The sequence below is a fragment of the Channa argus genome, chromosome 15 (genome assembly GCF_033026475.1).
Source record: "Channa argus isolate prfri chromosome 15, Channa argus male v1.0, whole genome shotgun sequence".
In the NCBI taxonomy this organism is placed as follows: domain Eukaryota; kingdom Metazoa; phylum Chordata; class Actinopteri; order Anabantiformes; family Channidae; genus Channa; species Channa argus.
The window spans coordinates 5,433,535-5,449,175 of NC_090211.1; the positions used below are offsets into that span (position 1 = coordinate 5,433,535).

The window sequence follows — 15,641 nt, forward strand, 5'->3', positions numbered from 1 at the left end:
AGGGTCCCCTGGGTGTCGGGAAATGAATTAAACATCAGCATGTTGGTAGGAAGGGCACGGCTTCTCCTGAAAGAATTGAATGCAGAGCGTTGTTTGAGAGGAGAGCAGCAGTGGAGGTGACAGAGGAGGCTTTGCTGAGCACGAGGATGCAGAACCATCAGGGAACCACTTTGACCTCTAACACCTGACCACCTTTATGCAGTCATTTCTTTTTTATTTTTTCTCCCCAAGTCTCTCTGAGTAATTGGGGTTTTACAAAGTTTAAAAAATGGGGGGAACATTTGGCATTTGTTTATCTTGTTAGGAGTGTGTGTGTGTGTGTGTGGGGGGGGGGTGTGAAGGTAGGGTTGGGTGTAATAAGGCAATACATTTGTTGTTGGAGGCTTTGTTAACTTTTGTAATTTAAGCAATACTCTGATTTTCAACTTTATTACTATTGATTAAGGCCTGTCTAGATTGTCCATATTACCTAGAAATGTAGGCACAATTAGCTGGCTATTTTACTTCTTACATCAACTGATATGGGATATGGTGGTGGGTCTAAATAGACATTATCATTGACTTTACTGCAATGGGTAGGGCAGCAGAATTACACAGGACAATAGAAGCTCATAGGTATTTTCTTTGTAAACCTCAATGTATTCATCCTACACATTTTCAAGCATTTTTAAGATGCAGTGGCTTTATGCAAGAGTCAAGTGTTGATTTAAGAATTCTATGTAAAAGAATGTGTACACGGGGATCAATCTCATCACTCATCAAACCGATTGGAGACATTTATTCTCAAATTATATTTCTGTGTCTGGCACAAAGCTTAGACGTCCTCTGTTTTCTCATTGGCACAACACCAGATGCTTAAATCCCATTAAAAAAATCTGTGTAGAAAATAGTGGAGTACCACAACTGTAATCACAATATCAGCCTGTATAATTTTATAATTGCAAAATGCTGGAATTTAAACACTCATTTATTTTATGCAACTAACAACACATCTTGCCACTTCAGCAAACTTTAGCTATTTTTCTAGAGCAAAGTTGTTCAAACTTGTGGCTGTGACTCATACGCTGTTCAGTATGTGTGGGGCAGGACTGACGAACATTTAGTTGACCAATCAGCAACCAGAACAAAGTGTGAATAAGCTGTGAATGGGACAGTTATCTCCGTTGTTCATTCAGGTCAAATATGTAAATTTGGATTAAGTTAAATTTAACTGACTGTTTAGATTCAGTTTTATTTTTTTCAAAACACACAGTCTATTATAGCGTAAATAATTTAAAAAGTTTGGATTCACTTGAATATACTTCAGTCAGTACGACATGGGAAGCTTTTGATATTATTTTTGATATTAGTAGAGTTTGGTTTTATTTAAATGTAATTTAACATTTGTTTAAAAATACAGTAATTACATCATGATGTTACAGATATGCAAATTAGCATGTGCTGTCATCTAGTGACTTAATGACTTTAATTCGTAGAAATACTAAAAACACTGTAGCACTTTTATTTTGTGTGCTTTATACCACTTTCTTTGTATGTTCAAGCAGAGAAATATACAGTATATTTGAAAATTCAGTAATCTGCGAATTTCCCTTATAACTAAGTAGAAAGACTCATTATACCATTTGCTTATTACAGAACATTGCATTATTATCCACGATAATCACAGTATTACTGGCACCTAAAGAGTTGTTAAACACCACAGGAAGAAGGGCTTTATGATGATGTTGAGAATGGATGTTTACACAATTAGCAACAAAGTTGTCCTTTAACAATATTTTGTTGACAGTGGAGGCTTATTATTTTGAAACTCTGAAAAATAATTTGCATGAAGTAGCTTGTGAAACAACATAGAGTAAACAAATATTCAAAGAAATACTGAAATCTGTGACATTATCCGTTGTGATGATCTGACTCTTCCACCATTTCCTTTGTTAATTAAATAAATCATTTTACAATGTACACCAAAATTTTTTTTTCCTCCAAGTCTTCCCATCATCTTCTATCCTTGATGAAAAAGAAAAATAGCCCAATAAACCTCTGTCCTATATGGGAGGAAGAAATGGCCAAATACGTTTTTTTTGGCCAAAATAGCCCATCTGCCATCAGTTCTAAAAGTAGAAAAACTACATTTTAATTAATGTTAGCTTTCATGTAGATTTATTAATTTATTCGTTGGCATGCACTGAGTGGTGTGCATGTGTTAAGAGAAGCTGTGCTGCAGAATTCCAGCTTTTATTTCATTTGTTTTCTTTCAGTCTACTATAATCAGGCATGGGCATGACAAGTTTAAAATCCCGCAAGCAAGTTATGAAGCATTTCAAGGTGAAATATCTGTTTTTCTTTCGCCTAAGTTGATTATCCAGGAAGGAGAAATGAGTCTCATATTTCAAGGCAGAGTTCAGTGAACTATGGTCATGTGATTAATACCCTTGTCTGAGACTTTGCCAACAAGCTAATGCCTGGCTTCTGGTTTACAATAACAAGAGATTTGTGTTGTGCATATGGTCAAAACAAGAACAGAAAGTCAGAGGCTCTTCCACAGTAGAAACACACTCAGTAAGAGTGTGGGTTAAAAGGAAATATCTCTCTTCTCAGCCCAACTCCTCTGTCAAATATCGCTGCTATTTCACAGTGACTTTGATCAACAAAGTACAGTGCTCGTCCATGGCAACACCCACATAAAAACAGCTAAGGTTGTGTAATCTCTTTTGCATTACATATAACAAAAGAAGATTCTTCCCTATATTCAGCACGTAGCAACACAGAAAATGTCCAGTGATGGCAATAACCTGCAGAAAGGATGGCACCTTCACAAGCTGATACATACAAGACACACTGTTCTTTGTATTTAGTGTTTGTAGTGTATAGTTTGGGTTGCAACTGCACTGGAATGAGTGTCATAAACAAAAGATTTAATCAGTTGTTAATCAGAGGTGAAAACACATGTGACTTCATGTGAATTCTTTAAAGGATCATTTGTAAATGTTAAAACCTAAAAGTATAACCTGTGTGCATGAATGAGTAGAATGGGGGTAGGAGAATTTATCATTGTTGTGTTTTGAGTAAACCAAACCTTTCGGCAGCTTCAGCTGATAGAAATAACCTGACTTAAGGTGTTATTACTCTGGTCCAGCCATCTAGCAACCAAAGATCAATATATTTCATCTTTGTGCACTGTAGAGAGGGTCTATTTTGAGAAAAAAAAAAGCTTTGTTTAACCTCAATTTTAGGAACTCTCCACATAAGTTAAAAAAATAATTATGATATATTTCCACACAGTGAACAGAATATACTTCATTCTAAATTGGGACAAAAGGGAGAATCCATGGGGTTTTATACTATGGGTCTTCAGAATTCTTCTATCCTGCAGCCCTGAAGTCCTACTTTCTTTTTTTTTAAGAAAAAAATTGGGAGCTGAATTTTAAATTGAATGTTAAAACCTTGAATTATGTGATGTTAAATTAAAGTTGTGGAGGAAGACATCACCTCCCACATCTGCTCAGCCCTTATTCTTTTCAATACCTCCCTCCCTGCCTTGTATCAATTTGTTTTTTTGCATGTCAAGTCAAAAGGATGTTGTCAGAGGAGACAGCTCTCTTGTCTCACGCACATGATTGAGGTAGCTGCAATTTATAACATACCAGCAAGAACGACAGACCTCACTTATCTCAAGCCGGCTTCCATGCCAGTGCCCTTTCACTCAGCCAATGAGGATGAAGGTTGCGGGTTGGGTTACTTTGTCAAAAGCAGGGGAACCATTACAAATCTACACTATCCATCCTTCTGTAGGGCATGGAGCATTTCCCCTGGTGCAAAGCTGTTGCAGACCTGACTCTCTTCAAAGCTGTGTGTCTATCTCTCATGCCCGGGAAGCTCACAGGGGGGTTGTTATCACAAAGGGCCAATTTGTTATCCTGGTTTCACTCCATCACAGGGTCATTATTTGGGACTTTTATCTATCAAGAAAAAGCTGGTAATGTGAGCAAGAAAGTGTGTACTCTGTCATTATGCCACTGAGGCTATTGACTTCATCTTATACTGATTCAAGCTGAATGAACCTGAGGCAATTACTCCAGCAAAAGAAGATTGACACAACTACGCCGATGTGAACTACCTTGAACTTTTAAGATGCGCCCTAGTGGAAAAACCACGCCTGATCCTTATGTTAATATTTTGTGTACTAATTGCACTGCAGCACATGGCCCTTGATGGAGTAGGCACTTCCACCGTAGGCGGATCCCCCTATTAGTCGCAGCACAGTGCTGCCTACGTGCTCTGACACTAGAACCTCAAACCAGAAACACTGACTGCTTGATAATGCATCCACACCTGCAGGACAGACAATATTTCATAAACCTGAGTGCAAAGCCATGATTTATCTCTTTCACTTATTACTCGAGACACTCTGAATGATTGATTGGTTTATCCTCCAAGTTGAAGCTATGTATATATATCAGCAAGAAAAAAAAGGGAAAGGGAAAAGGACAATTACCTGTCTAGGTACCTTAGGTGGGAGGATATTTCCTGAGAGTCAACCTTCATACAACAGTCTCGTGCCCTTTGTGCCTCCATCATGCACAGTGACTTAGCAGTCATTATCAGCTGGACAACTGCTCTGTCTATGTAAATGTTCTCTATTCTTTCTACCTCATGTTTGGATGGATTTATTAACAGTAGCGGGTGAAAAATTTGGATTTTCTGTAAAAGAAAAAAAAAATACCATTTTGGTTGAGGAAAATGAAACAAATATTTGCCTTTCTACAACAAACAGCAACTAGGTGAAATTCCACTGCCATTTACAATTAGGAGCTGTGAGCTTTTTCTCCCACATCAACCTGTGAAACATCTATTTGGCTTCCTGACATCTGATCCAGAAAGTCTTGACATCCACAAACCATTCTCAGTCCGGCCCAATCACTTGTCACACACTTAGTGTAGGCAGCAGCCCCCCGCTGCACTCATCACAATTCATCATTACACCACAAGCTGTCAAATTAAAACTTTTAAATTGTGTGAATGCCTCCTCGGAACTTTCCCTTTTTCCCAGCAACATATTGCAGAGATAATTGAGGATATTAGCAGCCAGACTGTTACCAAGAGATGAAAGGCAAGGAGGGAGCGGTGACAGCTCCTCTCGCTTGTGGCGGTAACGAGGGACTGTCAAAAAGCTCTCCGTGTTTATCTCGGATCATCTAGGGGGATTTAAAACCCTTACCTTCACAATTCCATCCTTTATGGCGCGTCCTTTATCCATAGTGATTTACGGAGGCTCAAGCTCTGCGCGGTGTGATGAATGAGCAGTCTTCACAAGGTGTCAGGGCCATGCAGTGGTGGGAGACTGTGAACCCCCCCAACCCTACACACACACGCACACACAGACACACACGCACACACTTTTCTTTACCTTCCCTTTTCTCTCCTTTCATTTCATTTCCAAATTGGTCTGATTAGATGTTAACACATCAAGTGCATTGCACAGAGAATTCTGATTTGTACACTGCAGCATAAAAGGCTGTGTACAGTGGTGACATTTGGACACATAACCTTTTGATTTTGAGGGACCGCTGCAATTTCACAATGGTACAGATCTTGACACCTGACTTTTATTCCAGGTTTAAAGAAGAAGCATCGGATTAACTTTAACATTATAATAAAACAGTAGCCAACATCTTCCGGCTTCCCATTAATATGACCATACAGTCATAATAATAACACTTTTTTCAAATTAAAGTGTTTTGAATTTTTTTATTTATTTTTTTTTAGGAGGTTTTGTATCAATAACTGCATTCGCGCTAAAGAACACAGCTCCTGCTTTGGCCAAGATGGGTTTACTCATCATGGTGTGTCAGAATCTGTGAAAACAACATATGGTAGCACCTTAAAAAGTATTTATGTGGTCCTGGAGGAACTTATCTGTCATCTGGTTTAGAATGACTAATGTTACAAGACAAGGCTGCATCACAAACTGAGGGGTATAGAATGTAAAACACAAAGACATTAACCCAACAGTCTAATGAGGAAATTCCATTAAAATGTATTATGGGAAGTGTAGAACCTAATATTTGAACTTGACAGGGTCAGGGTAGCTTCCCTCTGCTGCTTCAGTTTTGACTCATAAGAAAGGTCTCCAAACTTAAGAAAACGTTATGAAAATACAAAAGTAAATGCTTAAAGCCTGCAGTACTTTATATAGTACTACCCCAACAAAGGACCAAGACACCAGTTACCGCCTTTGTCTTGGTCCAGGAAGGGCAATGTGGCTTGTGAATCTGCTTTACTCAACAGTGAAGGAAACACATTTTTAAAGCTAAATGTTTAACAATTTGGTAATGATCACCTGCCTTCAATCCACAGCAGCCTCCTTTTCTTAGGAGGATTTAAATATCTGGTGGAGTAATTTTGCTTAACGAAAGCTGAAGCTCATTTCTTTACCATGCCAGGAATAATTTGGGGGTCGCTAACCCTTAAAAGCTACCAGGTCACAAAGAAATTATGTGATTCAGCAAAATTAAGGTGAATAATCATATTGGCTATTAAGGGCCGCAGTAATTACCTTGAACTCAACACACACGGTGCTGCATTTTTCCTCCTCCCTGCCTGTCATGCCTCAACAACAACTAATTTTAAACTTAATTGGGTCATCACTACACAAGTAACCAGCCCGTAATCACCCAATTTCAGCATTAACTGCGAGTCAGACCACTGTGCTCGGTCAGCCCACCGCACAGTGAAAAAAGGTCGGGAAACCTTAAGAAGTCAAACGTCTCAAATCTGATGATGAGGCATCATATATCTGCACATCAATCAAAGCTCACAGAACAGGAAACTATACTTCTAACCTCATAATCCAGCCTCATAAAATCCCGAGCCAGATAGAAATCTCACAGAGAAAAGGAAACAGACACAAGCAATTAGCAACTAATACAAAATTAAGACATTCCACTCTGTATCGACAATTTCTTAAACTTTTGTCGCAGAAACTTGCCAATAAAAATTGAGTTTTAAATATTAATAAAATGTGCCTCTGGGTTTGCCCTACACAGCGTGAACAATGATTCCAGCAAACATTTAAACAACACAAAACTTTTTGAAATAAGATGGAATGCATTTGCATTTTCAGTTCATACATTTTAATTTGTTTTAGGGCAGCTGTCAGGCTGATTGTAGAAATTGTGTCACAGATTTAGATAATGTGGATTGCTAGGGGGGCATCTTATTGAAGCTTTTCCTGTTTGGGGAATAAAGAACGCCTCGCTGACACAGAAGTGAAGTGTCATTTTATTGACATTGTTACGCTGACAACATGTTAAGATTTGTTTTAGGAGTTTGGTATCCAACCTAAGATCCTTTGGGAGTGTGTACGTGACTTTGCATAAACATCACATAATTAGCATTCAAGGGTGAAAATAAATTCTCGCTGACAAGTCATGGCTCAATCATTTTAAAAACAGCAAGTCCTTTGTTTTTGTGCTGCTGTGAGTTTGGCAGGTTAGTCCATTAAGCAGAGCTCAGTTATGTATAACTGAGTATAATGCAACAAAAACATAATAAAACACACTAAAGCAATTCCCTCAGAATCAGATTCAAGTATTATTTCAGTTTTAACTCCTTTAATGTTATTAAATGAGTCGTATTATGCTTTATGATTTTTACTTGTAACTTAACTATTGTGAGTATGTGTGTCCACATTAAACAACTATAATGTGACCTAAACTTGGATAGAAGAAACACTAAACCTCGTCCTTCCTCTGGACAACTTTCTTTGGACACATTCAAAGTGTTCCCAGAGGTCTTACATACAGTATAAACATCTTCACTCCGTACATGAATGTCCATTTTTGGTTAGCACCGGCGCAAAGTTTAGTTTTAGCTTCAAATAGCTGGGAAATGGTGATAAAAAGCATAATGGGAAATTTGGGTTGCACATGCCTTTGCATATTTTTGAAAGCAGAATATTTCGCATAATCTGGTAAACATCCCTGATTCAACAAGCTGTTTCTCTCTGGTGCTACGTTTACTGCTGTGACCACATAAGCTTTACTGACACATGATGTTACAGTACAAGTGCTTTTTGCTACTGTTGATAATGTCTCAGGCATCCCTGTTTTTAACACATCTATACTGATGACATAAGTATTTCTTATAATAATAATAACACATTATACAGATTGTCATGCTTCTCATTAATAGGAACTTTAATTAGTTGTTAAGGTTAATACTTAGAATCTCATAACAGAACAATTCAGGAGTGGGTCAACATTACTGATGAGACTGTTTGTGTTTACCAACAGCATGAACCTATACTATAGCAAAAAATCAGGAGTTGTTTCTATAGTTGGCTATAGATAGTTAAATGAATAAAGCAGAGGACTGGAGTCTGAATACAGTATGAAGCAACTTTCACGAGATACAGTATGTACATGACATATGTAACTGTAAAGAAACAGATTTTAAGCCAAAGCCAATTACTACTAAACCGAACCATGTCTAAACCCAACCAAACCACTATGTTTGCACTATGGCTATTAAAGATGGAAAATTGTGTTACACCAGCTGCCTTTCACTGTAAAGGATGGCGGTCACCATTTTGTCTGCAATGTCCCTAAATAAATAAATAAATAAAAAGAAAAACTGTTGCTGAAGCAGAGATTTCAATAAACGCTTCTGTGGATCTTATGAAAGTGTAGAGACAAATGATATGTACTGTATAGATTTTAGGTTGGAAGACTTGTTAATAATAATAATTAATAGTATTATAACAAAGCCTGTCACAAAAGCAGTTTCTTATTTCATAACTTTTTTTGTTTTACTTTGGTAACATTGCTGTAAGTTAAAATAAAGTCAAGTTGATGCCTCTGATACTAAAGTAAAGCTAACCCAGCCATCGGTGCTCTGGTCAGTCTTGCTGAATCCCACCTAAACTGTAAAATACTAAACAACTGAATAAAAAGGTATAAAGTGTTTATCTTTGCTGTATATGTTGCTATAATTTAGTTTTAGTTTTTAGTTGCTATGATTATGTTTTTATTTTGGGTAAAATTTCTGTAGAGTTAAATTTCTTTTTTATGGTTTTTGACAGAATTTGTAGCTATAGAAACAAGTGTGCTTTGCGGAGCACTGTACAGATTACTCAAAACATTCCTCCACACACCACAGTAACATGATGTAACATGACATGATATTATGTGACACGACATAATATGACATAACATTACATGACTATGTCACAAAATAAAGTAAGTCATGCTTGATTTTGTCAGTTCATGTTGACACCGCTGTCGTCCTGTCTATTGTCCATCACTCTGCTCCATCCAGAGGAAGACGTACAAGCCTCTCTGCCAATCCATCTCCCTCCTTTACTGTTTGTCTTGCTGAGTGTCAATGTCACATGTTAAGGCATTAGCTGTGAAGACATCAGTGGATGAGGTCAGCGCTGACACTGTGCCTCTATTAAATCAGTGGCCTCTGAAAGTCTGAGAACAAGCCTCACTGTCACATTGGGTCCAAGTGTGTTCAGACCCAAGGGTGACAGACATTTTATCCTCTGTGTTATGGGTGTGGCGGTGAAGCTTTACTGCTGCTCACCTCCACACCTGGCTTCACCACAAAGTCGACAGCAGCCATATGCCACTCCTCCCCATCACACAAATGGAAATGAGCAACCTCACTATGATGCCTCTAAACCTCATGAGCTTTTTGTTTCTTCCTTGAGGAGTATTTCAAAGCCAAACCAGGCAGCAGATGGTTAAAGTGACAACAGTCTGGTATCCGGCAGATAAATTACTCTCCAAAACAGTAAACACACTCAGTAGGACATTATGGTTTAAACTAGGATAACGATGCAAGGAATTACTGTTGTATTAAAATATATGCAAACAGTCCATTTAACAAAATGAACCAAATGAGCAATGAGAATCACAAAGCCATCTGCCCTTGAGTGTTAGGTTGGTACTAAGTTACTATCTAAATAAGTCTTGCTTAAATGCACGTCGCGCCTCCCTCTGTACAACAATCATGCCTTTAGTGCTACAAAGTGTTGCAGTGCATTAAGATAAAAGCGCTGAAACAGTGTTTGTGCTGCATCCCAAATGGAGGCTGCTAAGTGAAGTAGCATGCTGTTATAGGAGTCGAGGGATGATGCTAGCATGAGTGCTTCTCTGAGTGGGAACACTTCACACTGCAGGGGTTTGCACTGATGCCACAGCATAAATTTATCATATATCTTTTTCTTTAAATGTATGCTGAGATCATTATCACATTTTCTCAATTATGCCATATTTTGCATCCCAGCCATATTACTACTCATAACACAATTTGACATGTTGGGCTGGTGCTGATTTGATTTCTTTAGACAAATGACTTTGAAGACTGTCAGTCAAATGCATTTTTGGCTTTTTTGGGCCAGTGATAGCGTAAAGGAGCCGTTGTACCTTGTGATAAAGAAATTCACAGTCTGAATTTGTCGATGTGCTCTCGATACAAAAAGTGTCTGAAAATAGGCAAGAATATAAAAGCCGCATCAGAGAACTTAAGGGGGTTGGAGCCGAAACTACTGTTCCCATAATCCAGTAAGTCACACCTTCAACTGGGGAGAATGCTGAGAAAGACTACCGGCTTTAAACTCTAATTCACCTTCCACAGACTCTTTTTCTTACTGAGAAGCTTAAAATGGATTAGGCTCATAGGCCCTGAGATGAAAAATAACAAAGGTGCATTTCACCATTTAGCCATCAATCTGCTTCATGTTAAATGACAGGGCTAATCACCCTGAAAGCTTGTTTTCTAGCTACACTGAAAGATAAACAACACTCTGTGTAACTGAAGCTGAGGGATGAAGAAGCCAGATGGTGAGAGACAAGAGTCCTGGTTGCACACCTGTTGCAGATTGAAACCGAAGACCTTCTTGTGGTCTTACAGTGAACCTATTGTGAATGTGTCACACAGGCAGAGGTCCTTAATGCACTGAGGAGCTGTTCGGTCAGCAAGGTCTTAAACTCCTGGCGGGCCCTCTGACTGCTTGCTGACGATTCAAAAAACATTCTTATAAAACTGTGGGGAATGAAGAAAATAAATTTGTTGTGATGTTTACGACTCTGCTTGGTTGAGGCATTGGTGTACTGCATAATATCATCCAACAACTGAGCATGGGAAGGGGACCTTGGCCCTAACTCCTTCTCTCAAATGCATACATGCACCAACCCGATAATGAGAATCCACCTCACCAAATCTTTCAATTCAAGGACTTGCTTAGATTGACTGTAATGCCTAAGTAATCAGCCTGTTCTGACCCACCTTGTCCTCGGCCAGGATTTATAGCACCCAATTACTGATCTCTATTACCCAGTGTGCCAAGGGGATGGAAATAAGACTAGTGGACAGACGGCTTGCGTACTGTCAGACAGTCTAGGTGACCAGGGGATGAGACGATGGCCTCCGCTCCTGTCTGCATTCCACCCATGTTTCCTAACACATTACATGCCCCAAATTACATGCCCCCCTACATGATATAAAACAACATATCATGTATAAATATTTGATCCTTTTTGATCATTCATGTCCTAAGACCATGCAGTGATTTCCACTTTGGAAACAATTGTTTTTAATACTGTGCAAATATCTTAACATTAGTCAAAGTAGGTGATGAATTGCCAAAATTATTTCCAATTTTGTGTAGACACATTATACTTAAAGTTGCTGAACTGTTTGCTCACACAATCTTTCACAGACTGGTGAAACTCACCTTCTCCTTTATTCTGAAAGACTCTGCGGGTTGCTCTCTTCTAGCATGATACTGACCTGCTGCCAATTAATCCTTTTAATAGCGTTAGAAATTGTCTCCAGTCTTTTGTAGTGCCTGCCTACTGCTGGTATCAAATTAAAATTAACAATTTTCAAAAAACATTTTTTATACTTTTAACATTCGATATGATTTTTTTTATATTCATTAAATATGAATTTTAAATAAAATACATATTAATAAATTGTGTTTTGATATACATGGTATTTGGTACTTTTCAGTAGTTTCAGTGTCTCATTTCCACATACAAACATGCCCCTTCTTTGACCTAAAGAACCAGTAGGCTTTGCAGTAGGTAGTAAAGGCATTCATTGGCGTATTTGGTCTCAATAAATCAGAAACTACACATTCCTCCCTACATACACAAGGGGAGCTACAATGTTACCTGAAATATTGGACAGAAGTCCAATATGAAATTATAAAGCTAAAAGAATTACTGTTGTAGTTAAATATATTTGTTGTCTAAATTCAGGACGACATTTTTGCACATATTATAAAGCTCCCAAATCTTTTTCAAACATTTTACTCCTCTGGACACACTTCTTCGATTTATAATTTCTAATATGACTAAAACAGAATCTAACCATTTGGTTTATTGATCATTTTAGCACCACTACAAGGTGCTAAAATGAGAAGTATTCGGATATCCTTTCAGACTAAAAATAGGTTTGCAGAAGCTTTCTAACAAGCTGCCAGGTTAGCAACTACTGACATCCCAACAATTGGGTGACATTTATGTACTAGAATAACACAGAAATGGTAGCAAATTTTATCCAAAAGGATGGTATAAACGCTTTCATTTTAAGCTGCTTTTTAGATTACATTCAACTTTATTGTCATTATGTAAACATACAGTATGTATTCAGTGTTTCCTCCAGAATGTTTTTAGCAGACGTGTGTTCATTCACACCTTCATTCAGCCACAAGCGCGTGACTCTAGTCCTGTACTGTTGCGTATCGATGGAGGATTTGCTTAAAATTACCTTGGAATCATTACACTCTAGATGAACTTATTCATTCATTACACATTACCATCCCCTGATTAAGGTGACTAGTTTGCATCATTACTTTGCTTTGCTGACCTCAACTCCACCATGGTCATCTTTATCCTCTTTTTTCAATAAGCCAGTTTTCATTTCATCCTAAAAGGTAATGTAGAAACTTGAGTATACAAGACAAAGTTGCACCTGTTTAGTCTAAGTTTGTAACTCCAGTGTGGGTGATGTTAGCACCCTATATCAGCAGGCTGTTCTGATGCAATTGTGCAGGCAAAATAAAAATGTATGTTTTTTTTTAATTAAACGTTATATTTGTATGCACAGCAGCACCTCATTAATGTCCAAGTGACTCCAGGGTGGTGACTCATTTTTTTTGCCCATCATTTGTACAGATTTGTGCAAGCCAAACAAACATCTGTGCTTCATTATTTCTCAAGTTATCACAATTTCTTTATCTGACATGCATGCTAATAACTTTGGTAATACCACTGTGGCATAATTTGGGACTTAATAGGGGTGCTCACATTAAAGTTAAGAGTATTTAGCACATAATTTACTTTTATGTTTTATTCACATTCTGACTATAGATACATTTTGTACATCCTCTTACTTTCTGTTTAATTAAATACCAAACCCAAGCAATTAAGGCAGAATGTGCAGCCAGGACGGTAGTAAATGAAAAATGCTGTGCAACAAGGAAATGCATAGCCCAACAGGTTAACCTGTAACCAATTAACTTGACTTGTAATCCTCACTTTACCACGCTTAAGGAAACTTTATCTTTGTAAAACATGGTCCTGGTATGTTGTATTTCTAACGCTCTAACCAAAACCTGACGGAGCAAAAGACTCTCTGTTAGGAGAGGTAGGCAGGTCTCCTGAGTGAGGTGAGCAGTTGCTTTACACGCTCAAACAGCCTACATGCACTGTTAAATAGCAAACCCTGTATTCCAACAATTATGTTTCTATGCAATCTAAAAACCTCAAATACAATTTTAAGAGAACGGATGATTTTATTTTAACATTTAACTATTTTAACATCTTGGTTTATATTTAACATAAACAATACGTTGCAACTAGATTGACCCATGAGATGTATCCATGGGTTTCTCCATCTAAATTGTTTTTTATAGTAATGTTTAGTCACTTGCACCATTTGAGCAATGACTGGTTACTTAACAAGGTGAACAGAAGCCTTGCAGCTAAAACAGCTAAGATGTCTAAACTATCTCATGCTTCAGTAGACTACAGTCCCCAAAGCTTTAAACTGATTAATTTGTATTAATTCATTTATTTATTTAACTTAACTTTTTGTCTAAAGTAACATGCTTTTAACTTTTTTGGCTTTGTTTTCTGTTAGATCAAATCTTATATAAAATAAATTGGATCAGATTAAATGGCAGGGTGTCCACATTGCTTTTGAAATATTTAAGTACAGTTCATGGTTCATTTATGGATGGCATTTGATTCCAATTTCCAAGATTCTGAACTCATAAAAAAAATGCCGTCAGATATGAGATATGGGTTGAGTGAAGTATTTGTCAGGTATTTGAAGGAGAATATCATCTCACAAGATAGTTTGGAAGAACTGTGGGGTTCTGTTTAAACAACCATGTCTCTTACAATGTACGTTCAAAACTAAATTGAAAGGATGATTGTGTTTTTATCATAATACACTCAATATAATGTATTTCTGCATGAATGAAGTATTACATTAATTAAAACAAAGGAAGCTGCACCCCTCTTTGCATAATGTGCTGGACTATCACACCACAAACCCAAGTTCAACTCCAAAAAGGATAATGAAAATCAGTGACAAGAGAAATATATTATAATGGTAAAGCCTATTAAACTACCTGTGTGGTAGTTGGCTGTAAAAAATAAAATTACACGTGAAGTGTTTAGACTAGGAATATTTTCCAACAAAACTCAGGGAGGAAACATATTGACTCACCACAAGATCTGAATCTTCTCTGCCAGACACAGTGCAGGTGAGAGACATCTCACTTGAAGACTAAACTCATGATTTCACAACTCCTTTCATAAAACTCAACACTAAGCTAATGAAGCTTTCTGTTTTTGTTGGACACGTTAACAACAACAAGATGCTATTTGGAGGTCTGAGGCAAGATTAATGTTGCGAGGGCTCCCACCTAGTGGAGGACAGCTGCAGGAGAGGGGGTTTAATAGGTAAGTCTCAGAAGTACTAAAAACTGAATTCTCTGCAGTAGCCAGAATTGTCATTTTCAGTGCACCCATCAACCGCATCAGACAAATGACAGAAGAATGCCAAGACAAGCACCAAAGCATATTTTCAACCATCTATGTGATAACACATCCACATTAAACAAAATAATATACTCACTGGGATGATAATTTTGAAATTACTTTTTCTACTGACTATATTCAAAACACTGATTCAAATAAAGCCTGCTGATTGTTTCTACTCACAGTGAGGTTTGTTTCTTAGTTTGACCACTTTATTTCTTTGGACTTTGTTTCTAAAAGAGTCTGTTGATTGCTTCTTTTAAAAAATTACTACAGTATTTAATGCTTTGGATTAGTAGAGAGTGTGAACTTTTGTGCTCAAAGACTCAAACACATTTAGGATTTTTTATAAGCCTGAGAGGTCTTGCCTCCAGCAGTCTCTAATACGACACATCATTTCACAACTGCAGATCCTCAATGTTTGGCTGATTCAATTAGATGATACAAAAGTAAAATTTATCAGTATCTACTACAGCATCGGGGATGTCACTATGAATGAGGAAGTAGAAACGGCTCGGTCATCTATCGAAGCAAACCATCAAATTGAATCTAAACTCGATTGCAGACCAATAGATGAAG

At 37.6% G+C, this 15,641-nt stretch overlaps 1 protein-coding gene across 7 annotated transcripts in view; it reads right to left on the bottom strand.

Annotated features, from left to right (window-relative positions):
- Positions 1 to 15,641, bottom strand: part of LOC137099933 (RNA binding protein fox-1 homolog 3-like) — a 380,706-nt gene that overhangs the window by 345,268 nt on the left and 19,797 nt on the right. Inside the window, exon 1 of one of the 7 annotated variants that reach the window (XM_067477379.1) lies at positions 5,216 to 5,232. The exons of the other annotated variants lie outside the window; for them this stretch is intronic. The gene's annotated coding sequence lies outside the window, so the exon portion shown is untranslated. Of the gene's footprint in view, positions 1 to 5,215; positions 5,233 to 15,641 lie in introns of those variants that run through there. 7 annotated transcript variants of the gene reach the window in all.